This window comes from Leptonychotes weddellii, chromosome 6 (assembly GCF_054177405.1).
Source record: "Leptonychotes weddellii isolate Sample4059 chromosome 6, ASM5417740v2, whole genome shotgun sequence".
Lineage (NCBI taxonomy): Eukaryota > Metazoa > Chordata > Mammalia > Carnivora > Phocidae > Leptonychotes > Leptonychotes weddellii.
The window spans coordinates 34,110,561-34,138,345 of record NC_138374.1 but is presented as its reverse complement, the minus strand read 5'-3'; the positions used below and the strand labels follow the sequence as shown (position 1 = coordinate 34,138,345).

The 27,785-nt window shown below is 54.7% G+C and overlaps 1 protein-coding gene across 4 annotated transcripts in view; it reads left to right on the top strand.

Annotated features, from left to right (window-relative positions):
- Positions 1-27,785, top strand: part of RASGEF1A (RasGEF domain family member 1A) — a 147,709-nt gene that overhangs the window by 68,692 nt on the left and 51,232 nt on the right. The window contains exons 2-3 of one of the 4 annotated variants that reach the window (XR_014146264.1): positions 26-127; positions 439-607. The exons of 2 other annotated variants lie outside the window; for them this stretch is intronic. The gene's annotated coding sequence lies outside the window, so the exon portion shown is untranslated. The remainder of the gene's footprint in view (positions 1-25; positions 128-438; positions 608-27,785) is intronic. One more of the 4 variants, XR_014146266.1, reaches the window with a different exon arrangement.

Here is a 27,785-nt window from a genome sequence, read left to right as displayed (position 1 = left end):
AGAGGCCCAAACTTCTCCTGCCTAGGATTTCCTGAAGACTGGTTCTGTGTCCAAGCCCCTTCCAGCTGTGAACTGTGAACTTTTGGGTTCCCTTCCTCCTTTGAGGCTATGGTCTTGATCGCATGAGGTAACGACATGCAGCGCTGGGTGGGAGCCTGGAGCTTCACAGCCCTGGCTGTGGTGACTGGGGAGGGTTGGTCCCCCTTGCTGGGACCCAGGTCTCTGCCTTCAGAGCTGAGGGAGAGGGATGCAGGGGGGAGGCTGGCCTGAGAACCAGCTGGGGGTGGGGGCGGTGGTTAGAGTTGGATGGGGTTGGAAGCTCACATAGAAGGAGCTCATGGAGTTCCTAGGGGGAGCCTCCACAGCTTTCATGAGTTAATCACTGAGAGCAAGCAGGAGGCCGTCAATTATTCATTTTATTATTGTTGGTATTAATAGTGGGTGGCCCCTACTGGGTGGATGAGGCCAGGAGCAGAACATCAGGGCTGCGCTCGGGAGAGCCCACCTCATTTCCACCCTGCCCGTGGACACCACCCCATGAAGGGGCCTCCCATACCCTGCAACCCCTCCCTCCTCTGGCCTGGGAGCCCAGCTGACCTCCATCAAGGTGAGCGAGTCTGTGAGTGTTCCTGTGAGTGATTGCTGGAGTGGGTGACCTGGGAGCATCCGGTCCCCCACTGCTGAGTCAGCAAGTGAGGTTTCTCAAGGATTTAGGAGGGGGGATTGACAGTGAGCAGGGTTGGCCAGAGTCCAAGCTGTTGCTCTGGGAAAGGCCAGGGTGGCCAGATCACTTCCAAGAATGTGGGGGAGGGGGCGTTTGGGGCAGAGCCTGGAGGGGAGCCACCCACAAGGCATGAGTCACCACCTGGACCACGCCCCCAGCGATGCAGTGGCTGGGGTGCTCACAGGTACTTGCCGAACCACGAGGTCAACTATCTGCAAACTGGCTGTAAAAACACCTCAAGGATTACCAAAAAAACCCACTGTGATTCAAACAATGTTTTCTACCTACAATGCAATAATGATAGAAATTAATAACAAAACATAACTTTAAAAAGTCTAATATTTGGAAAATTTAAAACACATGTATAAATATGCAGTGGATCAAAGAAGAGATAATAGAAATTAGATTATAATGGAATTAAATGATAAAAATATAAAGAGGGATACTTGTGGCCCTGCAAACGTGTCGCTTGCCACCACCAGCCGACCCTGTCTGGAAAGCCCTCGGTCTTTGAGAAATCCACGCACAGGTGCCTCCTCCTTGGCCCTGGAGATGGGAAAGAGGCTGGGAAGCAGCGCCTGGGAGAGGGGCTGGAGGCAGGGTGCTGGTGACCAGATCTGCCACGGACTGCAGGGGTGCCTGAGGGAGGTGCCAAATCTCCCAGCTTGTCCTTGTGGTCAGGCAGCCTGGGACAGGGGAGCTGCCCTGCCTTGGAGCCTGCAGAGACCGGGGGGTTTAAAGCACACTGCTTGGCCGAGGTGGCTCCCAGGGTGCAGCTCCAGGTCACAGCCGGTCACATCCTTGGAGCGGGGGGATGCCAGGCATGTCTACAGTTGGGCTGAGATTTTGAAGGGCTGTTGTTCTGTGGGCTGACTGCGGCACTGTGAGGGGATGAGAAGGAAGTCGTGGTGCCAGGACAGCCCTGGCTTCCAAGTGCGGAGAGCTTGGACGGCAGGCCGTGTGGTGGAGGCCGGGGAGCCAGTGGACCCCCTGTCTGTGCTCAGACCTTGGTACGCGGGGCATGTGTGTGGGCTCTGGGTGTGCGTGCATGCGTGTGCACGCGTGTATGTGTGTATGTGTGTGTATGTGTGCATGCATTCACGTGCATGCGCCAGGAAGCGGTCCTTGCCCAGCTCTCTGTCCCAAGGGCTCTGCTGTGTGTTTCACTAAGAAATGACTTAATTTAATGGCCTAAATATTTTTTTTATGCTGGCATCATTATACCCATTTTGTGGATGAGCTTCCATCTGGAGAGAAGGGCCGAGGCAGAATTTGAACCCACGTCTTTCCTCTGTGCCAAGGAGCACTTTGGAGAGCGGGTAATGTGCCGTCTCGGTGCCTCCTTTCACTTTCCTGTGCCCTTCCTGCTACCTCTCCTGGTGTCCAGGCCCTGAGCTGGCCCTTGTCCCCCCCTTTCCTGCCTTTGTCTGCCCCCATGCTTCTCTGACCTCACACACCTCAGGTCTCAGCTTAGACAGGGCTCCCTGCACATGGCGTGCCACCTTCTCGGGCCATTAGGATGCTCTTCGTCTGGGCTGTAGAGTGCCCGGGCCCCGTAACAGCAGTGACCGCGTCCAGAGAGTGTGCCCTGGGTGCCAGGCGCTCTCCTAAGTGCTTTGCCTGCACCCACTCATGTCATGCATGCCTTCGAAGGGCCTTGCTTAGCTCAGCTTCCCCGGATGTAGAGCCTGAGACAGGGATGTGGATGCAAGGCGGGTAGAGGGTATGCTCTTGAGAGACACCTCTAAGCGGGTGAATAAGCAGGGGAGGAAAGGGGAGGGGGCCAGGCACAGGTGCCATTTCAGGCAGAGTCTTGCCTCAGCCTCACCCTGTGGGGGAACTGCAGAGTGTAGACTGCACGGGATCCGTCTCACTGTGAGGCAGGGAGTTGGACTCTGGCCCCCTGTACCAGTCAGCTGTTGGCCGTTGGCCCCTCCAGTCATCTGGAGAAGGTCGCTGATGTGAAGTATGCTGCAGGCCGGCAGCCCTGGGGGACAGGTACCCCAGGCTGATAGGAGGGCCCAGAGATCTAGGTGGGCCTCGCGGCACCACCCTGGGGAGGGGGGGCACTGTTACCACTCCCAGGCAAGAAGCTACCTGCTTTTCCCACTGTCCCTGCTAGTCCTTGGGGGGCTCGAGATGCAACCTTGGGTCCGGCCTGCTTTTGCCCGTGGTGTCCTGTGGCCTGGCTCACAACACTGGCCACCTTGCCATGAGGTCTCCTCTTCCTGGGGTGTATCGTCATGTGTCTGAGTCTTCTGCCCTGTGCTGCTTACTGCTGGGCCCCAGGACCGAGTGCTGTGCTGGTGCATGTGGGGGTGGGGTGCTCTGTCAGTTTGTCCGGGGAAGGACTGACAACATAGTCATCGGCCCTGGGCCTGATGTTAGAGGCTGGGCAGGCCAGGGACAGGAGAACCTGAGACTGAGGGCTGTCCAGGGCCCACCAGACTTGAAAGGGGACATCGGCCTGGGCCAGTAGGATAGTGTGGGGTGAGGACCCCTGGCCTGGGGATGTGGGGCCTGCATTCCAGCCCCAGCCACTGTCTTCCTGCCTGCTCCCAGCTGTCCTGCCTGGGGCTAGTTGGCTCCCTGGGGTCCCCACTCAGGCATGTCCTGCAGCAGGAGGGCCCATGAGCCCTCCCAGGCTTCTTGCAGCCCAATTCAGGGGTGGGGGCACCTGGGACTGCCTGGAGAGAGGTGTGGAGAGGCTGAGCGAGTGGGCAGTGAGGGCCAGTGTGGGTGTGGTTGGCACAAGGACGGGCTATGGGCCTGGCCCATGAGACGCCCGGTGCAGCTGGCCTGCTAGCTTGGCAGCCCCCGATGCTGGCCGGGCCCCTCTGTGGCTCCCTGCCATCTAAACCACTTGGCCTGCCCTAACCTCATATGGCGTCACACACAGAGTAGCAGGTGGCTCCGTGGGCAGCCCCCTGAGGAGCTGAGGGCACCAGGCACCAGGTTGGCCATGAGGATGAGGCAGGGCAGGGGCAGGGAGAACTCTTCACCCTGCCCTTGCCCTTCACCTCAGGCCTCCTGACAGGGCAGCCTCCTTTGGCAGGGCCAGCAGTGGGCGCCTCCCCCCATGAGTCTCCCACCGCAGAGCTAGACACCCCCATGCCCACCTACTCAGGTGATGCTGAGTTAAATTAAACTGACTTGCACCTCAGTTAACCCATCTTCCCGTGGCGGGTTGACTGGGGTTGGGTTTCCAGAGCCCCAGGGCCCTGGGTAGCTCGGGGGCCGGCAGGCCTCTATGAGAAGGCTTCCATGCACGTATGCCCGCCCATCCGCTGCGCACCCCCAGCAGCTCTGAGCTTACCTGTAATGCATGTGGCTTTTGCCTAGGGGTGTAAATGTTCTCCCACAGGGAACCCCTGAGCCTCTACAGCTCTGATGTTGGAGGCTCTCGTGTCCTGGCCCTAGCCTGCCACCCTCACCAGGCTGTGGCCATGTGCCTTGGCCAGAAGTGCTGACTGCCCAGTTTTCTAGGCCCTGGACAGTGGGAGGAGGGCAGGCTGTCAGGCCCGAGGGGGCACACCATTCCCCAGGCCCGCAGGGATGGCCAGAGCAAGGCCCCCGAGTTCCCCAAGGGAACCCAGTGAAGAGGAATCCCGGCTGCAAACAGGCATTTTATTGCAGGGATAACAATGATAAACACAGCCTAATGTGACAGACGCCAGGGCCGGCGCTGGAGAATGATAATGCGTCTCAGGCCTGCTTTAGAATGGGGAGGGTGCCCCGGCCTTGGGAACCTGTCGTGGCCCAGTGCTCTGTGCACCCACAGCCAGGGCAAGGGAGGTGGCGGGGGGCTTGGCAGAAGAACGTCGCTTCATAGGACACTGGTGCTGGATGGGTCTGCAGGCCAAATAGGACAGAGGTGGAGACTGAGGCTGGGAGGAGTGGTGGGGCCCAGGCGCCAGGACGCAAGGTGGATGTGGAGGGGCGATTAGACATAAGCGGGCCCGAGGAGAGTGTGGAAATTGTCATGTGTGTAGCAGCAAGACTCCGAGGGGCTAAGAACCCTGCCCAAGGCAGGATAGCCCGGGCCTGCCCCTCCTCACCACCTCACTGTGACCTCCGGGGCCGAGAGAAACCCATGCTCTGAGGTGCTGCCTGCCCTTCACCCCTCACCTGAGAGGGACTTGGGGAAAGGTGGTGAAGAACCAAAATAATGTGGGGAGATGTCTGATCATCGTCCCATCCACTGAGCGCGTGTGGAGAAGTAGTGTGCCAGGCCCTGCCCAGGTTCTGGGAGTGTAAACAAAATCCAGAAATAGGGAGGGAATGAGCAGAACAGGTAATTAGAAGGTGCTGGGGGAGGAGGGGGGGAGTGTGGGGGGCTTCCGTTTAGAACAGAGTGGTTAGAGCAGCCTCACTGGAAGGTAGAGCTTGAGCTCCTTGGACATCTGGAGGCAGGAAGCTCCTTGCAGAGGGAGCAGCTGGTCCCAGGCCCCAAGGTGGACATGGGTTGCCATGTCCAGGAAGCCAAGACAGCCAGGGGACACAGTCCATGGCAGGTGGTGCCTGGGGGCCACTGATGACATGTCACTCTGGGGTGAGCCGTGGACTTGTGGCTTTACTGGGGTCTCATGTCTCCTCTGCAGCTTAGCCGTGTGCACATGTGGTTGGTTCCAACAGAGGGGCAACTGACCTGTGTGCGGCCATGTGGGTGGGGAGGGGACTCTGGAAAGGTCACCCTGGGTTCCTGACCTGCAATACCTCACCTTCTTTCTCCCCACTCTGCCTTTCCTCCTCCCCCACTCTTCCTTCCCTGGGATTCCCGCCCGCCTCCTCATAGGGCTGCCCTTCCCCCTCCTCAGTTTATAAAGTTTGGCATATTGTATTTATTTCACTAGGCATTCAACAACTAAAAAGGGTCCATGTGGAGCCCATGTCTCCTCCCTCATCCCTGCCAGCTCCTAAAGGCTGAGGGAGCCCTGATGCGGGGCTTGATCCCAGGACCCCGAGATCATGACCTGAGCTGAAGGCAGACACTTAACTGACTGAGCCACCCAGGCGCCCCCAATTTTATTTTTATTTATTTATTTTTAAAGATTATTTATTTGAGAGAGTGAGAGAGTGCGCTTCAGCCCATGCACGCAAGCAGGGGGAGGGGCAGAGGGAGAGGGGGAGAGAATCTGAAGCAGACTCCGTGCTGAGCACAGATCCCGAGTCGTGGCTCCATCTCACGACCCTGAGATCGTGATCTGAGCCAAAATCAAGAGTCGGGTGCTTAACCAACTGAGCCACCCAGGCACCCCTGCATTGCTGGTTTTAACATCTGCATGGCCTTCCACCAGTGGATGCCTGGTAACTCATTCCTCCAGGCCCTGAAAAGTAGCCATTCACTTGGTGTCCACTCTCCTTTATAAGCAGTGACTGCAGCAAGCATCCTTGCCCAGATATCATTTTGCTCCAAGTGTGAGCATATTTGTAGGATAAATCCCTCAGAATAGAACAGCAGGGTGAAATGGAGATGCATTTGTAATTTTGATAGATTTTGCTAAGCTGTCCTCCTCAGCCATAGTAATTTATATTTCTGTTGGTGATGGATGTAAACACCTGTTTCTCCATCCCCTTATCTTTGCCCATCTAATAGGTGAAAAATGGTCTCTTGTTGCAATGTTAGTTAGCGTTTCTCTATGAATGAGATTTGAACATATTTTCATATGTATAAGATTTACCTGTATTCTGTCTGGTGAACTGATGTCTGAATTGGCTGGTGGTATTTTTCTTTTTCTTATTGATTCATAGAAGCTTTCTATATATTAAGGAAACTGACTCTTGGAGCATGAGTTGCAAATCCTTTCCTCAACTTATTGTATTTTCGTTTTGTTTGTTCTGGTTTTTGCCATGCAGAATCTAAAAAATTTATGTAGTCAGTATCATACATATTACATTTGAACCTTGTGAAATTACTGTTTCTATAGGTCAAAAATGGTTGCCCATCAGTAATTTCATGAAGTTCAAACTAACAGAAAAACTTCTGTACCCTGAAACTATAAAGAAATACTCTCTTGTGTTCCTCTCATAGGCTTATGGTTTTGTTTTTCAAATGTGAGTATTTGATTTATCTGGTAGGACTCTAATTTTATTTTTTTCCAGATGGCCACCCATTTGCCCAACACCACTTATTAAACAATTACCTTTTCTTCACTGACTTGAAATATCAGCTTTATTCATATACTAAGCTGCTATATGTGTTTGGGGTTATTTCAAGACTTTCTTGTTTGCTTCATTGCTCTGACTGTATATTCATGTGCTGATACCATGTTTTAAGTTTAACTGTTATCATGAAATTTGCAAACACACCAAAAGGTAAAAAGAACAGAATAATGAACCCCCATATTCTCATTGCCCAGATTCAGCAGTTAAGATTTTACCAGCTTGCTTCCTTTACTCATTTTTCCTTATTCCTTCCTTCCTTCACTCCCTCCTTCCCTTTCTTTTCTTTTTCTCTTATTCTTTTTCCTTTGGGCTGAAGTATTTAAATCAAATCCCTGCCCTCCGTAATTTGCCCCTATTTACTCCAGCGTGGATCTCAAACAAGGCCATCTGCAAACAGAACCAGGCGGTCATTATCACACTTAATGGAATTAATAGCAATTCCTTGCTGTTATCCAACGCCCAGCACATCTTCAGTTTTCCTTAATTGTCTTAAAAATGCTCTTCTACAGTTGACTCTTAAAAATAGTAACCACATTGACTCCATGTGTGGCGTGTGGCTTTTATTTGTCACAAGCCTCTGTAATGTGAAGCAGCCCTTCCTTTCCCGGTCACCTTTCTTCAAGCCATTGGCTTGTTGCAGAACCGTGGTGAGTCTGTGTCCCTAGAATGTCCTATTTTTGAGACTTGTCTGTTTGCTTCCTCGCAGTGTCATTTCACGAGTTCCCCCGCTCCTAGTATTCTCTCCAAACCGGAGTTTACCTCAAACAACTTCGTTTTACGGGGCTCCACGTTATTTGGCAAGAATGCTTCGTGGCGCAGGCCCGGACGCCGCAGGAGTCTGCCACGGCAGGTCTGGTGGCAGTGGGCGTGAATGTGGGGCCGATGGGCCCTCATCCCCCTGCATCCGTTCCATCCTTCTTGCGGTCTCAACTCTTGACAACCACTGAGTCAGGTATCCCATCAAGGGCTGCAACGCGGCACCTTCCTAATTGTTCCTTCCCAGTGCATTTGCGGGATTCTTCTATAAGGAACATTCTCTCATCAACCAGGGCTGTCTGGTTACCGCAAAACGATTTCAGTAAAAAAAAGGCAGGGTAAGTGCTAAATTCTTTCCTTTGCCAACACACGGCTCCTGATTTTGCAATCTGTGCTTGTCTCCATAACTCAGCCGCCTCAGCCCACCACACCCTTTTTCATCAAGTTGCTTTTGCCGTGTTTTTCAGGCACAACCCTATATTCCCGCTAGCGTTTCTCTGTCTGGTAGGACTGAGTTTGCCCCGTTAACCGTGTTCGTGGTTCCCACGGCCGGCACTGCAGCTGCCCGGTTCCCGCTTGTGACATCACAGCCTGGGGGCGGTGATCGGCCCGACCTGGTTTTCCCATCTGTCCTGCTGTGTGGAGGGGCCGCCTTCCGGCAGGTGAGGTTTTCCCCCCAGATTGCTAGATCTTAGTGTAGCAGAGAGGACTGCACATCTGGGAGGCTGGTGAAGAGGATGTATGGATGAGCCTCCCTGGATCGTGGGGAGAAGTGCCTCCTAGCTGTCTCGCCCTCTCTCCGTCCACTGACGTGAGCCATCTCTGCGTCAGGAAGGAGGCTGAGAGGGGAAGCTGAAGGCCCTGACAGGCCCAGATCTATTGCAGCCAAAGAGGTGCTTTTGCAGGGTTGAGAACATTCAGGAACATCAGACAAGTGGCACCCTCAGAACATGGCAGAGGTCCCAGCTTGAGGAGATGCCGTACCCAGAGCACTGGGGAGGCAGGGCACACGCAGAGTACAGAGAGAGCTGGGTGATGAAGAAGGGCCTCAGGAGCTGGTCCATAGCAGCCCCTCGAAGCATAGGCCTGGGCCCCCGGGAGAGCAGGGCCACCTGGAAGGACCAGCCCTGCAAGTCCCTGGGCTCCCCACCCTAGCTCAGTGCCCTGAGGGATTGCATCCTTGCTGACTTTTGGGGATCTGAGCTCTGCTCCTGAGCTGCTGTGCTTGCCTTTGGGGTCCGATAAGGGCCCCTGTGGGTGGGTTGATGCTGGGGTGGATCAGGGACAATAGGTAGAGGGTGTCTGACTTCACTGGCCAGAAGAACCCACTAGGAGCAGAATCCACTCCTCCTAAAGCCCTTCTTTGCTCTCTCTTGCCGAAGGCCCTTCCCAGCCTGGCCTTGCTGCCTGGCTATGCCTGACTTAGAGCGGGGACTCCAGAAGCAAGGGTGTAGTTGTACGTGGATTAAGGGGTCAGAGTGTTTAAGTGGCCTCCTCTCCCATCCCCTCCCTGCAGAGCTGGTGCTCCCAGATGGGGCCCCCACCCCAAGCCCCCAGCTGATGTGGGCTGAATGAATGAACCCGCAGAAGCTGCCTCCCAAGTGATGCAGAGCTGGTGCCATGGAGGTGTCCGCCCTGGGAGCGGCCTGGCCTGCTGCATGGACACTGTGGTGGGCATCGGGAGATATGCCCCCCATAACAGGGGCTCTGCTCAGTTGAGGGCTGGAGAGTCTTCCCCTGTAGAAGTGATGAGGAATTCCGCAGGCCATGAACAAGGGCTTAGAGGCAGGGGCAGAAACACTGAGAGGAAGCAAGTTTCTGGAAGCTCCTAGGACCCCCCCTCACCCTCCGGTGTGTGGGGCAGTGCTGGATGAGGGTACAGCAAGCCTAGGGTGGCCTTCGTCTTGAACCACCTGCTTCCTGGCCCTGCCTCGCCTGGCCTGGGTTCCAGCTGACCCCGGAGGTGGGGCACCAGGCTCAGAGTGCCTTCTTGCTTCTGCTTCCCAGGCCCTCTCCCAGCTATAATTTTAGATCATTGGTTCTCAGAGTGGGATCCTAGGACCAGCAGCATCAACATCCCCTTGGACTGGTTTTTAGAAATGCAGGTTCTCAAGCCCTATCCCAGACCTCCTGAATCAGATACTCTAGGGGAGGAGGCTGCAATGTGTGTTTTGATAAGTCCTCCAGGGGATTCTGATGCCCACTTCTTAATAGCGAACAGCTCAGCCCAAGGGGTTCAGGCCTGGACAAGAATAAGACCCTCCCTCTTGCTTCTGAAAACTTCCCAGGCTACAGCCTGTGGTTCTGAGCCCACTGGACTTTACTGAGTGCCAAGCCTGCTCCCAGGTGCTGACCCACAAGGGTTAGCCCAGAATGTTCTGTCCACTTGGGCCCCAGATGCCCACCATGCTGGGTATGTATCTGACTACCAAAGGCACTACAGTGCAGGGAACTTTGAGTTCAACACAAAATGGGAGGTTTTCTGTTCATCATATTTGCTTTGGTCTCTAGAGAGCTGCCCATGGCATTCAGCTGACTCAGCCTCGGTCACAGCAGAAAGCTCCCCCAGCCCAGGTCAACTGCACTTTTGGGATGGCTCAGGGGCTGTGGTCAGTGTCTTGATCGAAAACCCTCTAGGGGAGGTTAGTGGCTGGCCCAGGGCCAGGACGTGGGGGAGCTCCCTTCCCGGGACAGCCCTGCCTGTCATCCCCACACACATTCAGCTCAATCACTCGGGAGTCACTGGACCCAGTTACTCAGAGCACAGATGAATCAGACTTCCCGTAATTGGCATTCAGGAACTTGGGAGCTTGGAAGGATTTCCAGGACACTCGGGGTGCTGACGTCTCTTGTTGGCATCTCTCTCCCAGCCTGGGGCAAACAACATCCAGGTCAAAGAGCCACTGCCATTAGAGAGAGTTTGTACCTGGCGGAGCCCCTCTTTAAATGGATCATTTGACAAAGGATCCCTGACCTTGGGTGATGGAGGGGGTGGGACGGGAGGGAAGGGCATCATATCTGGGGGCCGTTTCAGATGAGATCTTTTCACCCTCACAGAGCTACAGGATAGCAGTTTGCCCCAGGTCTGCAGAAGCACAAAATAGCTCAGAGAGGCTGAGAAACCCAACAAAAGTCACGTAGCAGGAAGGCTCAGAACTGGGACTCAGACCCTGCCTGGCTGTCCCCACAGTCCCAGGCCCTCCCATCGTGCAAAACCCAAGGCGGGGCCTCCAGGAGCAAGTGTGTGGCCTGGGGCTTTCCTCCCCCTCCTCCCTCCTGCAGAAGGGCAGAAAAAAACGTTTAGTCATTAAATAAATCAAATTCAGGTCCTTACCATGGGATTTGCTGGCACTGTAATGTGTTTGTATGGTTTCTGAAGCTTCTGGAGAACAGAGTGGACAGAATCTGTACAGCCCCTGGGGGGCAGGGGAGAGACAGGTGCTCCAGGACGGTGTATGGGGGCCCTTGGGCAGGGCAGCCACAGAAGCAGCTATGGGCCACGGCTCCAGGAGTGGTGTCGGAGAGGCTGGGACCCGACCCACAGTGTGGTCCTTCTGGTCTGCCCGCCGGCCCGCAGTCTGGGCCCAGGGTGCTGGACATGTTTAGGGGAGGGGCAGGTTCCATGGTGTGGCCCCAGCACCCACAGCCTGGCTGCCCTCCTTCCACTGGGCTGAAGGTCAAGGCTGCGTCGGACCTAGTGGATGGGGGGCCAATTGTGAGGAGTGGACAGCACCCCACGAAGTCCAGGGAGGTCACTGGGGAGACTACGCATCCAGAGACTGTCTACCCATGAGGCCCAGGCTGCAGCACCTGCCTTTCCCTCAGCTGGTCCGGAGCACAGCGCCGGGGGCTAGTGAGTGGAAGAAGTGTCCCCAGGACGGATGTCACCAAGAGAGCTCAGAGGGTGGATCTTACTCACCCAGCCCCTACCCTCCCACCAGGCCTCCAAGCTCTCACCCTCCCCAGGGTCCTGGGTAGATGTGGGCCAGGGAGACTGAGCCCAGGGAGAGTGGGGGACACGAGCCTCTGACCCTTCATATTCCGGGGGAAGTCCCGGGTGGGGGAGGGTACAACCGATTCCGTGAAGCCCCGTTCCATTCATTCTCCCCTGTAGCTGGGCTCACTGTCCCTGGAGCCCCCAGCCTGCTGCCCACCCGGCCTTTTCCCTTCACCGCTCTCTCCTGTTGCCCACAGTGCCCCTTCCAGTGCTTTCCACTCTACCACCAATGGTTTCCCCCTTCTCTACCTCTGCCCACCCTCAGCCTCACCCCTGTGGGCCTTTGTTTACCCACTGACCGATGGCAGGCCAATGCAATGCCCTTCCCATCTCCAACTAGGCTGTTGCCCTTCCTCTGTACATAAGCCCCCAGCTTCTCCTTGCCCTCTGGTCCACTCCCCAGGCCGAATTCCTGGGAGCCTGGGCCCAGGGCCACTGTGGGTCCTGGGCCTGGAGCTGATGTCCTGGCATGACTCTGTGTCTCTGGGCTAAGGCCCTGGACCTCCCTGAGCCCCTGCCCAGGCCCTGCCCTGACTCTGGCTGGGGGTGGGGGGTAGCCTGTTTCTGCACTGCCTCCCTCCCACCCTGCATCTGTGTCCTATCCTGGCTCCCACCCCCTGCTGGTCCCCACACCTTGGACTGCCGCCCTCCTGACTTCCACCTTCCTCCTCTGCAGCTGAGTCACCTGTCCCTGCCCCACCCCCCTCCGGGGCGGTGGGGACAGAACCCCAAGCCAAAGTTGAGGAAGCTCAAGCCCCGACCAGGGTGGCCTCTGGGGCCTTTGTGAGTCAGAGGAAGGAGGAGAGGGAGCGTCCACAGGGCCCCTGCAGCCGCTCTCCTTCCCTCAGCCCTGCCTATAGCCCAGAGACCCCGGAGACATGCCTGCAGGCCTGCCCTCCCATTCTGGGGCTGTGGGCACAGGCACGTGGGGGTGCAGGCGGAGGGCGTTATGCTGGTGATGCCTGTCCCTCACGATGCTCTGTTAGGGGCTCTGTGGGCCTCTCACCTGCATCAACTCCTCTAGTCCCATCAACCCTGAGGAACAGGGCAGTTCCTGCCGCCATCTTACAGGGGAGGGAACTGAGGGATTAAGGGAGGTACGGGCTGGCTCCAGGCTGTGCTACTGCCCACAGAGAAGGGGTGCTGCAGGGGAGGGCAGGCCCAGGCGTGGGGCCTCGCGTTGGCACTCACTTCAGGAGTTAGGGGGCCCCTTGGTGGGTCTTGGACCCTCGGTGCCGCATTCAGAGATGCCTGTGGTGACATTACTGCAGGGGGCAGGGGTCTGTCCTCATTCTTCCTCCGCGGCCTGTGAGGCCCAGGGGCCAGAGGAGGGCAGGGGCCTTCCTGGTCAGATGCAGTGAGAGGGCCCAGGAAAGCTCACTGAGGGGTGCCCATAGGTTCTCTGAAGGCTGGGGATTGTCAAACATCCAGGCCTGTTGCCAGGGCTGTTGGGTCCCATTGTGGTTTCCTGGCTTTGTTAACTGGCCTAGCAGATAGCAACTCTGTGTGCACGCTCCTGTGGCTCACAGGCCCGTGGCCACGCATGGCAGATCTGGCTTCTGAGGTCGCCCACAGCACCCCAGCAGAGCTGCCCTGGGAAGCAGCGTCTCAGGCAGTTTCTCTGGCTACCTCTGCTGGGTGAGGTAAGGCGGCCAGACATTCCTTTCCTTTTCCTGTTCCCACAACGCAGTGGGACCCACACTCTAGGCTGCCAGGGTTAGCCCAGAGCCAAGGCCCCTAGCCTGGCTGGGCCCAGGACAAGCAGTGTGGCACCTCCAGCCTCAGTTTCCCCATCTGTGAGGCAGACAGCCAGGTCGAGGCGGTCCCAGCTCTCTCAAGGGTGCACAGAGGCTCAGCACACACTGCCTCACTAGACCCCAAAGACTGTTTCCCTGAGTGCCCCATGCCGGTGGACCAGCTACCTTCCCTTGCTACCCGTTTCCCTTGGCCTGCTCAGCTCTGTTGTCTCTTGCTGACAAGGGGCCCTATGGGCCTTTGGTGGTTTGGGGGCCTCCTCAGGACACAGGTGGTGGGAGGTGTTAGCGACGCCAGGTGGAGACCCTGTTCACAGATGCCTCAAAGTCAGAGATGCTTCCTGCCTGGGGGTTGCTGGGCTGTAGGTCTGGCCCCTGTTACAGCTCTCCCCCAGATGCCCGTACGCCCAACCCTGACTCTCCAGCACTGAGCACTTACTCAGGCCTGGGTCTCTTCCCTCTCCCTCATGTCCAAAGCTGGGAGGGGGGCCAGGAATCAGGGAGACCACCTTCCCCCGTGACCCCCGCAGCAGAGGGCAGGCGGTGAGGGTGCCGCTCTGTCACCCACCTCCCCCTTGCACACGTTGCTGCTCCCTCTGGGGCTCAGATGCCTTCTCTGCAAAAGGAGGTGACCTATAAGCTGTGTTCCAGGGCAAGGTGACGCTGCACATTGCTGGGGACCTGGGTGTTCTCTGGCCTGTCCCCGTCTTCAACTCTCCCACCTGGCAAGGGGCCCCCAGGGCTCCCAGCTCCAGGCCCACATGGGCTCCACCCAACTCAATCTCTCAGGGTCCAGGTCCAGGAGTGGGGGAGCCCCAGCCACCGCCCAGCACGGAGAGTCAGCAGCCCAGCCCTGGGCTCCCTGCTGTCAGGTGCACTGCGGGCCACCTCCGGGCCCCTTTCTGCAGTGCTCCCCCCAGGCAGGGGACCAGCACACAGCCTCTACTGTAAATCTGATCGGGGCGGGGGGGCAGGGGTGAGGAAGGGGAGAGAGGGAGGGAAGGCCAGAAGGACCTCCCTAATTCACATGCATTTGGTAGCTTTTAGTGTTGCCTGGCAGCCAGAGGAGAAAGGAGGGTGTCCGGAGCCCAGGCCATACCGATGCCCCAGCCCCACTCTGGGCTAGCCTTCAGTGGACAGACAGAGCTGGGAATCAGGCCCCAGGTGGCTCCAGGTTCTCCCTCCAGGGCTGTCTTCCCAGAGGAGCCAAGGGTGATGGGGCTCCCAGGACTGGCCACACCCCTACCACCTGATGGTCCCGAGTCAGAAACTAGGTGTCCCCCTCCCCCAGCACTGGGCTCCAGGGCGTCCCTGATGTGAGGGTCTGGGCTGTGTTTCTACTTTGACCCTGGCTAGTGTCCTGTGTCCTTGGACAGACTGTTTCACATCTCTGACCTCAGTCTGCACTCCTGTAAAATGGGCCAGTAGCACTCATAGGAGTTACTGTGAGGAGTAAGTGACAAAGATGTGATGTTTAAATCCTAGGGGCCTTTCCGTCCTCAAGGGCACATCGAGCACCCATAAGTGGGGCTGCAGGACACAGGAGGTCCCACGAGGGGCCACCCCTGCCACCAGGAGGTTGCAGGCTAAGAGAAGATGAGGGTGACAGGACCCCCCAGATTCTCCCAGGCCTTTGGGCAAATTGGACGAAAGTGCAGCTGTGAGACTGGAACAGGACCGGGGTCAGCTTTGCACACCTCAGCCTGCATGACTGTCCGGGACATCCCTAGAGGGGTCCAGAACCAGAGTGACCATCGAGGCAAGGGTGGTGGCAGTAGGCGGGGCGAGAAGGAGCAACACTGAGCAGGTGGCCAGCAGAGAAGTGAGGACATCAAAGTCAGCTGAGGCAGGGGAGTGGGGGAGGGAGGGTGCCAGTGGATGTTGGCTCTTGGGAGAGGCCTGTGCAGGACAGTGACTTTGGGAGGGTTTTCCTGCATCCCCATGCATTTCCCTCCCTGGCATTTCCACCTCAGCCAAGCCAGAGGGCCTGGGCTGAGCTGGGTGTGGCTCCAGTCTGCCGGGCAGTGACCAGGCCGTGGTGGAGGGGACTTCCCAGGAAGGTGCTGGAAACCCCAGAGCCTCCCGGTTTCCTCTCCAAATGCCTGGGAATTCAGTGGCCTCTGCCCAAGAGGAAAATCCCCAACTTTCCCTGCTGTGCTCTATGGCCAGGGTTGCTGAGACACAGAAGCCTGCGGTGGGTGTGGGGTCCCACGTGGTCAGGCCCCAACAGGACATGTCGAGTGTCACTCCTGTCATTGCTCGCATGCCATGAAGAGGCTGCCTCCTTTGGTCCCTCCTGTTAGCCATGACTCTGGGGACTCCAGGGAGAAGCCCTGCCTGAAGCTCACCCCACAGTGACCTTGAGCTACAGCAGTGGTTTCAGACTTGTTTTGGCAACACTCTGCTCAGGAAACGCAGCCTTCTGGAGGGGCATGGGCAGAGCGACAGTTAGCAGGGTGCCCGCGGGACCTCCAGGCCCCCCGCCCTGCACCGCGGGGACCCTGTGTGGTGGTGGTGTGGCGTGCACGTGAGCGTGTCAGTTCCAGGCCCTCCAGGCCAACGGGACTGGACTGGACACACGAGAGAGGGAGGGAACGGGGGGCTGGGGCGGCGGCACTGTGAGCCGGGAGCCGGAGAGGACGGGGAGCAAGGCCCAGGCGGGAAGATCTGCAGACCGCAGTGGGCACTGTGCAGGTCCAGAGAGGTTGCTGCGGGGCCGGGGCCGGGGGCGGGGGGCAGGCAGGAGGTCTTCAACTCCTTCCAGCTACCGTGGTACCACTGTCTCAGTGAGGGGCTCGGGAGGCCCTGAGGGCGCCCTCCTCTGTCCCCGCTGTGCTCTCCACGTCCCCTCCAGCTCCTGGGCTTCCCACATTGGCTGTTCTGTCCAGCCAGGTTCCCCCTCTGCCCCTCACGCCCAGATCGCGCGAGGCGTTTCTGGAGGGAGGCCTGTTCGCTAGATGCCAGTGTGTGCCCACATGTGCCGGGCCCTGCGTGCCTGTCTCCCTCGGTCCTCACGGCAGCCTTGCGGCATGGGGGAGAATGTGCCAGACCCAGGCCCCGCTCCTGAGTGCAGCAGGGGCAGGCAGAGCCGTCGGCTGGGTGTCGTGGCCTCCAGAGCCCACGTCAGATGGCCTGGAGCTGTGGAGCCCAGGAGGTGTGCGAGGCCCCTTCCAGGGGCCACCTCAGCCACATTCCGGTGCTCTGAAGCAGAGATGGTTGCCATGGCCCTGGGACCTGTGCAGAGTGGCTGCCCTAACAAATCGCCACCAACTTCGTGGCTTCACGAACTCACACTTGCCATCTTACGGTTCCATGGGTCAGAGGCCAGTGCAGTCTCAGGGGCTAAGGCTAAGGTGTCCCCGCTGTTCTTCCTCCCTGGAGGCTCTGGAGGAGGGTCGGTTCTTGCTTCCCCGGGTGTTTGTTCTTTGTGCTGTAGAGCTGAGCTCCCCGTTCCCTGCTGGCTGGCGGCTGGGGGTCCCTCAGCCCCAAGGCCTTGCCCAGGGCTCCCTGCGTCTCAGAGCCAGCAGTCGGATGTTGGACCCAGCTCTCTGACCCTGCCCCATGGTTACACCTCTTTCTCTCACCACAGCTGGGAAGGCCCCCCGATTTTACAGACTTGTGGGATTAGATGAGGCCCACCTGGATGATCCAGGATGATCTCCTCAACTCAGGAGCCTTACTTTAATCACATCTGCAAAGTCCCATTGTCAGTGTAGTCCCTTTGCCAAAAGTCCCTTTTTCACATTCACAGTTACAGGGATCAGGTTACGGGCATCTTTGGGGACCATACCCACTGTTGGGGCCTTACGTGGGCATCAGAGAAGCCTCTCTAAGAGGGGCCTTCAGTAATCACAGCCCAGGGCAGACCCTGTTGGGGCTCCCCTGCAGCCCAGCCTCCCCAGTTTGGGAGTAACAGTTCCCAGCGCCCTCCCCAGGCCACACACGGGAGTGTGTGGGAATAACAGTCCCCCATAGTGGGCCTTTCCCTATCTAGGGGTGGACCCTGAAGAAGATGAGGTGGTCTTTCCCATGATCCGGCTCCTGGTGAGCTCTTGAGGTCCTGGAGGAGGGGTGCATGCTCTGTGAGGAGAGTTCGGGGCCAGGCATTTGCCTGCACTGGGGAAGCTCTGGCAGGGTTTTGAGGATGAGTGGTCAGCATGCAGGGGGAGCACCTGCTCAGAGCAGGGCACCTGTGATGGGGGCGGAAAGGGTCCCCAGGGCCTCTGTCAGGGTGCTGGCAGCCAGAGAGCCCCAACCCAGCCACCTCTGCCACGGGCAGGAAGGGCAGAGTCCCTGCCTCTGCTGGGAAGGCCAGCCCTGGTGGGGGGTGGGGGCAGGCCCGAGAAAGCATGGCCACAGAGGTGCTCGCCAGCCACCTACTCGATTCTGGCAGCCCAGCCCAGCCCAGAACTGGCCTCTCGTGCTACTGGAGGCCCCAAGCTTAGGGCGGGAAAGGGGAGAACAGATCTAGAAAGAGCACGGTGTACTGTGAGGGGTCTGAGTCCGGTGAACCCCTGTCTCCCTCCCTCCTATCATTTGTTTGTCTGTGTGTACTTGCTGCCTGCCCCACGCCCCCCAGTCCCACCCTCTGGTGGATGTTCTGTCTGGCCCAGTGCCCCTGCCTGGTGGCCTTCTAGCCACAGCCTATATATGTTCCCTCCTGCCCCGGCTAGAAACGGCTGCTGGATGTTGAGCTCGGACCTGTGCCCAGGCCCACCCCACCCCACCCCACCCCACTGTCAAGGCTCCCAGGGTTGAATTTCTCTGCCTTCACCAGGCCTGGCTTGGGGAGGGTCAGCTCTGCTCTATCTGGGGTGCCCGGCTCCACCTGCGGACATCTTTTGGTCCGGAGGTGCTCCCTGATGGGGTGGATGTGTGTGGGCATTGGGCAGCACCACGCACATGTGCGGGAGGGATGCTCCGGTTGGCCTACCCAGGGCTCCAGGCCCTGCCTGTTCTTGGGGGTCTGACCTGGGCAGGTCTCCGTCCTGGCTTCTTCCAGCATTGGTGGGGGACAGGTGCCCCCTGTGCCCTCAGTTAGAGCTCTGGCACCACACCCCATGGCCGGGGTCAGGTGGGAGTTCGGTGCCACGCCTGTGTGTCCTCAGGGGTGCTGGCACCCCCCAAGGCAGGGGCTCCTTTCCTGCCTGTTCCCACATTAGCAGTGATGATACATGTCGTGGGGACTCCCGGGGCATAGCCCCTTCACTTGTCTTCCTGTGAACCTGGTGATAACAGAGCAAACGGTGCTCAGGAGCGTCGGGGCCGGTGCAGGCCACCTGCAGAGGCAGAGCCGGGCCAGAGCACAGCTTGGGTCCTTGCCCAGCCGCGCCCTGCCCGCCGTCCGGGCCCAGTCCTGGGGGAGCAGTCCGAGGTCAGAGGCGGCCCACGGGTGCCCATGTGGCTGAGCCAGGCTGCGGAGCCTGGCGCGCTGAGGCACGCACCCGGATTGCCGACAGTCCCGATGGGCCGGCGGGCTCGCCAGCCACCAGCGCCCGCACACTCCGCGGTCTGCTCAGGGGCCGCGCAGGGAACGGGCCCCGTTTGGAGGGGAGACGGCGGGGCCGTGCGCTCTGGGCTGACATCTCAGTTCTCACGGCGGCTCGCGCCTGTCACACACACCGAAGCCTCCTGCTCTGCTGCAAATGAGGAACAGCAGATCAATGGATGCGGCTTTTTCTTTTCTCTCCAGTACCTGTGTGGGTGCGTTCCTGCTCCAGCATTTGTACCTCCTGGGGAGCTCCTAGTAAAGCTCCAAGTCACAGAATGGCGAGGGGGTGGCCTGGGCGGGGCAGGCAGGCGGCGTGCGGCGCCCCACGCTGGGGAGTGACCCTGCTCACGAGCACGCGGGGCGGCCGCCTCTGGCTGATCTGCCGGGCCTGGGGCGGGAAGGGAAACTGAGTCTCAGAAATGGGCTCACAGAACAAGTGAAGCCAGGCTCCAATCCCCAGAGGAGCCTCTTTCCATGGCCCTGCCTGTCGGATGTCCGGGTTTCTGGCACCTCCCCACCCCTCGCCGTGTGGGTCAGGGGGGTGACTACTGTCTTCTGTGCCTTGTGTTCCTAGAGGCGCCCTCATTATGCAGTTTGCACTGCCCTGTGTGATGGCCGGGCCCTGACGACTCTTATTTTGCAAATTGGGGCAGAGGCCTCCTTGCACCAGTCCCTCCAGATGCTCAGCAGGCTGCAGGAGCGCCTGCCTGGCCCAGGACAGGTCCTGGCGGCAAGGACCTGGGTGTCTCTGTGCCTTGAGGACTGTCCTGCCTGAGCCTCTGGCTCTCTGTCCCCTGCCCTATGGGAAGCTGCGCTTGGCAGGGGCAGGTGGGCAGACAGCTGAGTCATGATGCCCCTCAGGTGCCTTTAACATTTTGGGGGCTGGGTGAGGGGCAGACAGCGAAGGGACTGGCCTGGGGTATCTGGCCCACCCTCCCCTGCTGCATGTACGCCCACACCCAATGGTTCTCAAACCTGGCTGCACGTTAGAATCCCCCTCAAGCTGGCAGGAAGCATAAATTCCCAGGCCACATCCCCAGAGACTTGTTTAGTCAGTCTGGGGGTGAGGCCCAGGGATCCATTTTTAGCAGCCTTGTTGGGTGGGGATGGGGGACACTTTTTGAGAGTGAATTATGTCAGACAACCGGCAGAAGCAGGACTGTCCTTTGTCCACTGGGACAGTTGTCTCCTGGTGGTTGGTGACAGAGTGCACTGAACTGGGAGCCAATCTCTGCATCACCCAGCACAGAGTCGGCAAAGCGGCTTGGTGCTGTGGTGGGCCCTCCAGCCCCAGGTCACCTCACCAGTGCCGGGAGAGGCTGCTGGGCTGGGAGCTGTGCCCTCCCTCCCTGGTGTACATCACAGGCTGCATTTTCTAGAAGAGGAGACTGAGGTTCAGAGCGGTGAAAGGCTTGTGCCAGTGCCCTCAGTGGGGGATGCAGAGCTGGGGACTCACCAGGCTGCCTGGCTCTGCTGCGCGTGCTGGGCCGCCTCCCTCGGGGGCTGTACCTGAAGAGGGCAGTGAATAATCTTGCTTTAAAAATAAACTTGAACCACACAAATTGAAACATCTGCAGGAGCATTGCCCTGATTAAGGAACTCTCAGACCTGGAGCCAAATGCCTCAATAGCAGCTTGGGACCCAGGCAAAGCCCCTCACTCGGGATGCGGTCTCCTGTCCCGTCCGCACCTGACCAGGGACCTCTGTCCAAGGTCCTTGGCCTCAGTGGTCACTGGGAGTGTTGAGCCCAGATTCCTGGGGATGGAGAGTGAATTGTTAATGTGCCTTGTAAAGAAGGTTTATTCGCAGCAAAAATCTGCAACAGTCTGAAGGAAGTCTGAGCCCACACCGGGAGCCTGCTACACTTCTGTTCTCAGGCCCTGTGTCCTTCCTTCCCGTTGAGAAGGGGTGCTTGCTGCTTGTGCCCCTAGGCCCCCACCCTGCCAGAGGCAGGACTCAGGCCAGGGGCTCCCTGCAGGCTCAGCCTTTTGCTCCAAGGGCCCCTTTCATATTGGAGATGACATGGTGTGTGGTAGGTGGTTTCAAACTTTCTTTAGCAGTGAAAGAAACCCAAGATAATGCAGAATAGATCCTAGGGAACCAGGCTGTATTTGAAAGGAGGTGGGGAAGATGACTGAGAGTCTGGTAGGGGAGACAGTCATAGGATGGTCCCAGGAAGAGCCAGGCGGTGGAGGCTCCCGATCTGTGAGCCCTGGCAGGGAGGAGGCGCAGGGCGAGGCCAGGCAGGAAGAGCATTCTGAGCAAATGGAACAGCCTGTGCAGAGTTCTGTGGGGGAGGGAGCAGAGCCACCCAGCAGCAGTGGGGATAGGGTCAGGGCATCTGCAGCTTGCCAGCCAAGTCACCAGGTTTTGTCTTCCTGAAAGCAGTGGGAAGCCATTGGAATGTTTTAAGAAGTTGGGGCAGGCAAACACACACATGATCCTATCTGTGGAGTGGTTAGCAGCTGGGGAGGGGCTGGGATGGGGGGCTAGCAGTGACACAGGGACCACTGGGAGGAGGTTCCCTGGGGGAGAGAGATGGCCACTTGGACTAGGTTGCCAATGGGGATGGACAGACAAGACGCTGGACATGGGAAATACAGGGCAGGCAAAACTGCTGGGACCAGGGATTGGATATGGGGCAGGGGTGAGGGAGGGGTCTTTGTAGCTCTTTTGCAATTGCTTCTTTTAAGACTTGTTGGCCTAAAGTATGTGTTTCCTCTGGGGTCAATTCTTCCCTTGGCCCTTTGGTATTTTGCTCTCATGCTCTTCATCCTTCTCTTGTGCCTGTTTGTGCCTGCTGAACTTGGGACTGTCTGTTTTAAGGCAGGGGTCTGGGGGCTGGCTGAGCACTTTCTCTGCTGTCTTGGGGTCAGACTGTATCCCGCAGAGTGTCGCCTGCTGCGTGGAATCCCCAGGCAGACACTGAGCGGTGGGGCCGGATGAGTCAGCGCTTGGCTCGCAGGCCAATTTGGGTGCTAGGGGCCGGCTGTCGGCAGCACCACCCCTCCCCTCAGTGCCTGAGCTGTGAGCGCTTCACTGGGGACACCTGGCTCCACACTGGACATCTGCTTAGAAGACAGTTCTCTGGGGCGCCTGGCTGGCTCAGTCAGTGGAGTGTGCGACTCTTGATCTCAGGGTTGTAAGTTCAAGCCCCATGTTGGATGTAGAGTACTTAAAAAAAATAAAATCTTAAAAAAAAAAAAAAGAAGACAGCTCTCTATGTGGGGGTCTGCCCCTGCCTCTCAGCCTGGTAATGACCTGTCCATGTCCTGTGGTGGGAGGGTGGGCAGAGCCCTCCCTGCGGCAGACCTCTGCATGGTCTCTTGTCTGTAGGCCCAACCTCTCCCCTGAAGGGTGGGGTTTCCTGTTCAGGCTTTTCTGTGACTTGGTTCATCCACCCACCCCCACCTGCCTTCCGTTTTCCGGAGGTGTGAGTCACTCTTGTCCACCAATGACCCACCCTCTTCCACAACTTTTCCTCTGTGTTCTTTTATCTCATGGAGGTTGGGAAGGGTGAAAAGCAAGTACATGTGCTCTGTTCACCATCTTGAAGTCAGAAGAATTTCTTCCTGTAAAAAATGCTCTTCCAAATCCATAGTTGTGTTACCATTTCTCAGGCCTGAAGTTGGGATGGCATCTTTGGTTTCTCTTTTTCTCAGAACCCACATCTGTTCGATGAGCAAATCCCATCCTTGATCAAGTTCACAATCTGCCACTTCGTCTCCCCTGCTCTGTTACCTCCCCGGTGCAGGTCACCCTCCTACGTATGCAGACTTTGCGAGAGCTTCTACCTGATCTCTTACCTTGACCTTGCTCCTTTGTCCTGTCTCCATAAATCAACCAGAGTGGTTAAAAGAGATTGTGTCATTCTCCACTCAAAGCCTCCAGTGGGAAGTAAAGAGAGTGTATGGGTGGATGAAAGAGGCAGGGAACACCACAGACAGGCATAGACTCCAGGGGTCTAAAGAGAAGCCCTCTACTGGGGTGAACAATATCCCCCCAGATTCATGTCCATCTGGAATCTGTGATGTGACGTTATTTGGAAATAGGGTCTTTGCAGATGTAATCGAGTTTAAACGAGGCCAATGACTGGGTGTCCTTGTAAGGAGAGGGAGATACAGAGACATGGAGGGAAGAAGGGCATGTTATGATGAAAGCAGAGATTGAAGAGATGCATTTATAAGCTGAAGAATGCCGAGCATTGCTGGTATCCACCAGAAGCTAGGAAGATGCAAGGAAGACCTTCCTTGGAACCTCAGAGGGAACACTGGGCTGCTGACACCTTGATTTCAGATTTCTAGCTTCCCAAACTGTGAGAGGATAAATTTCTGTTGTTTTAAGCCACCCAGTTTGTGGCAATTTGTATGGCAACCCTAGGAAGCTAATCCAAGCCCTTTTCCTGGCCCACAAGGGTCAAGGTTCAAGGCCTAGCAGGATCTGTTCTTACCTCTTACCACCCTCACTCTACCCCAGTAACACTGGCCTTGAACAGGCTGTTCCTTGAACAGGCCATGGATGCCCCTGCCCCAGGGCCTTTGTACTTGATGTCACCTTAGATCCAGATGAATTACTTCATTCAGGTCTTGCTGAGAAGTCATCTTATCAGAAGGGCCTTCCCCGACTGCCTGATGGAAACAGCAAAGTCCCCAGCTCCCCCACCCCCAACCCCATCTACTCCGGGCCCTCCCTGCTTGCTCTGGTTCTCTCCACCGCACTTCCTGCCAGCTGGTCTGTGTTCACATGTTTACTATTTGTGTCTTCCCTCTACCGTGCGAGCCTCACGAGGGCCAGGACTTTGTCGATTGTATTTACGACTCTATCGCCCGTGCCTACAACAGTGTAAGGCCTATGCTCGCTATGTAATCACCGAATGAATAAAAAAAAAATCCGGGAGCCAGTTGAATAAAGGGGAAAACCCCCAAACAGGCAGTTCAAGACAAAAATGCCTCAGTCTCACTCATAATTAAAGAAATACAAATTAAGTAGACAATGAGATCATTCTCACCTATTATTAGATTGTAGTGACTGTGAAGGGAATTGGGTGCTGTCCCAGTGGAGTGAACTTGGGCCATCTCTTTCCTCCTTTTTTAAAAAGTTGAAATATATAATGCATATAAAATTCACCCCTTTAAAGTGAACAATTCAGTGGTTTTTAGTATATTCACAGGGTGTAGAACCATCCCCACTGCCTAATTCTGCTACCTTTTCTTTACCCCAGAAAGCATCCCTCACCCCCATTAGCAGCTGCTTCCCGTCCCCTACCTGGCGGCCCCCCAGCAGGCACTATCTATTGTGTGGCCTGGAATTGGCCTATTCTGGACATTTCACGTAAATGGAATCATACAACATGTGGCCTTTGGTGTCTGGTGTCTTTCATTTAACATGATGCTCTCAAGGTTCATCCATGTTGTAGCATGTACTTTTTTCCTTTTTATTATAATATTCCCTTGTGTGGATACACATTTTCTTTTTTTTTTTTAAGATTTATTTATTTATTTTAGAAAGAAAGAGTGAGCAGGGGGGTGGGGCAGAGGGAGAGGGAGACAAGCAGACTCCCCACTGAGTGGGGAGATGGACACAGGGCTCAATCCCAGGACCCTGAGATCATGATCTGAATGGAAATCAAGAGTCAGATGCTTAACCAATTGAGCCACCAGGCACCCCCACCACATTTTCTTTATCCATTCATCAGTTGATGGACAGTGGGTTATTTCCACGTTGTAGCTAATATTAATAATGCTGCTGTGAACATTTACACAAAGGTTTTATGTGGGCATAAGCTTTCAAATGTCTTAGCTGTATACCTGGGACTGTAACTGCTGAAAACAGAAAATCTTAAGGAACTGCCAGACTGTCTTCCAAAGCGACTACACAATTTTATGCTCTCACCAGCACAGTACTAGAGTTCCAATTCCCCAACAGCTTCATTAATACTTATTATCCATCTTTTTTTTTATTATAGTCATCCTAGTGAGTGTGAAGTGGTATCTCATTGTGCTTTAGATTTGCATTTCCCTAATAACTAATGAGGTTGAGCAATTTTTTGTGTGATTATTTGTCATTTGCATATATTTTTTTAAGAGTTTATTTATTTGTTTGACAGAGAGAGACACAGCGAGAGAGGGAACACAAGCAGGGAGAGTGGGAGAGGGAGAAGCAGGCTTCCCGCCGGGCAGGGAGCCCAATGCGGGGCTCGATCCCAGGACCCTGGGATCATGACCTGAGCCGAAGGCAGATGCTTAACCGACTGAGCCACCCAGGCGCCCCTGCATATTTTCTTTAGAGCAATGTCTATTCAGATTGTTTGCCCATTTTTAATTGGGTTATTTGTCTATTATTACTGAATTGTAAGAGTTCTTTATATAATCTGGATACTAGACCCTTATTATATATAGTACAGCATACAAATATTTTCTCCCATTCTGGAGGTTGTCACTTTGATATCTTTGTAGTATCCTTTGAAGCACAAAAAATTGTAATTGTGGTGAAGTCTAGTTCATGTCTTTGTTATTTGGTTGCTTACGCTTTCGGTGTCATATCTAAGAAACTGTTGCCTAATTCGAGGTCACAAAGTTTTCCCATCTGTGTTTTCTTCTAAGAGTTCTATGGTTTTAGCTCTTATATTTAGTCTTGGATCCATTTGGAGGAGGTAGGGTCGGGGCTTAACTTCATTCTTTTGCAGAAGGTTATTCGGTTGTCTCAGCACCATTTGTTGAAAAGACTATTCTCTCCCCAATGAATTACCTTGCTACCCTTGTTGAAAATCAATTGAACATAGATAGATGGGTTTATTTCTGGATTCTCAACCTGTTCCCTTGGTCTAGATGTCTGTCCTTGTGCCAATATCTCACAGACTTGATTACTATGGCTTTGTACTAGGTTTTTAAATGGGAGAAGTGTGAGTCTTCCAACCTTTTTTTTCTTTTTAAAGATTGCTTTAGCTGTTCTAGGTCCCTTACATTTCCATGTGAATTTTAAGAACAAGTTATCAATTTCTTCAAATCCCTCCAAAAAACAACCCCTCCCAACGCAGCTAGAATTGTGATAGGGATCACATTGACTCTGAAGATCAATTTGGGGAGCATTGTCATCTTAACAATATTGTCTTCCAGTTCATGAACATGGGATGTCCTTCCATTTATTTAAGACTAAATTAATTTTTTCCAAATATGTTTTGTAGTTTTCAGTGTATAAGCCTTACACTTCTTTTGTTAAATTTATTCCTAAGTATTTTATTCTTTTTGATGCTATCATGAATGGAATTATTATCAGTATATAGAATTATAACTGATTTTTGTATATTGATTTTGTATCCTGCAACCTTGTGAACTTTAGTTCTAATAATGTGTGTGTGTGTGTGTGTGTGTAGTCCTTAGGATTTTCTATCTACAAAATCATGTCACTTGTAAGTAGAGATCATTTTACTTTTTCCTTCCAGTGTGTATGTCTTTTATATGTATGTCCTTACCTAATTGCCCTCGTTAGAACTTCTGGTACAATATTGAAGAGAAATTGAGGTCTTCTTTTAAAATACAGACACTTATGGCTGTAAATTTTCATCTAAGCATTGTTTTAGCTGCATTCTGTAAGTTTTGTTATGTTGTGTCTTCGTTTACATTTATCTCAAGGCATTTAAAAATTTTCCTTGTGATTTCTTCTTTTCCTTGTGGTTATTAGGAACATGTGTAATTTCCACATATTTGTGAATTTCTCAGGGTTTTTTTTGTTGTTGTTATTGACTTCTACTATTCCATTATGGTTACAGAACATACTCTGTATGATTTTATTTCTCTTTTTTTAAAAAGATTTTTATTTATTTATTTGAGAGAGAGTGAGAATGAGAAAGATCACAGAGGGAGAGGGAGAGGGAGAGGGAGAAGAAGACTCACCACTGAGCAGGGAGCCCGACGCAGGGCTGGATTCCAAGACCCTGAGATCATGACCTGAGGTGAAGGCAGACACCTAAGATTGAGGCACCCAGGCTCCCCAATTTTATTTCTTTTAAATTTATTAAGACTTGTTTTATGGCTTAACATAGGTTTGCTTGAGAGAACGTTCCATGTGTGTTTGAGTAGAATATATATTCTTCTGTCTAGTTGGTGTACAGTATTGTTCAAGTCTATTTCCTTACTGATCTACTGTTTAGTTGTTTTATTCATTATTGAAAGTGGGGTATTGAAGTTTAATACTATTTTTGTTGAATTGTCTTTCTCCCCCCTCAGTTCTATCAGTTTTTGCTTCTTAAATTTTGGGACTCTGTTTTTAGGTTCATATATTTATAATTGTTAAACTCTTGTTGGATTACGCCTTTTCTCATTATTTTTTAGCAGTCTTAAAAACATCTATTTTTTTAAAAAAAGATTATATTTATTTATTTGAGAAAGGGAGGGAGAGAGAGAGAGCATGAACAGGGGAAGGGGCAGAGGGAGAGGGATAAGCCGACTCCCCATTGAGCGGGCAGCCCAACTTGGGGCTCAATCCCAGGACCCTGAGGTCATGACCTGAGCCGAAGTCAGATGCTTAACTGACTGAGCTACCCAGGCGTCCCAGAAGCATCTATTTTTATATGTCTTCATACACAGTTGTACATTATTACACAATTATTCTCACATCCAATAACTGACATACCACAGTTCAACATGAGTAAGTAGCAATCTTAGAAATAGCTTTTTTTTTTTTTTTTTTAAAGTAGACTCCCTGCCCAGCATGGAGCCCAACACAGGGCTTGAACTTATAACCCTGAGATCAAGACCTGAGTTGAGATCAAGAGTTGGATTCTAAACTGAATGAGCCACCCAGGTGCCCCTTAGAAATAGGTTTTTAACATGAGTCTTTTTTTTTTTTACATGAGTCTTTAAACAATGCTGTAATTGGTTAGAGATTGGAATCATATCC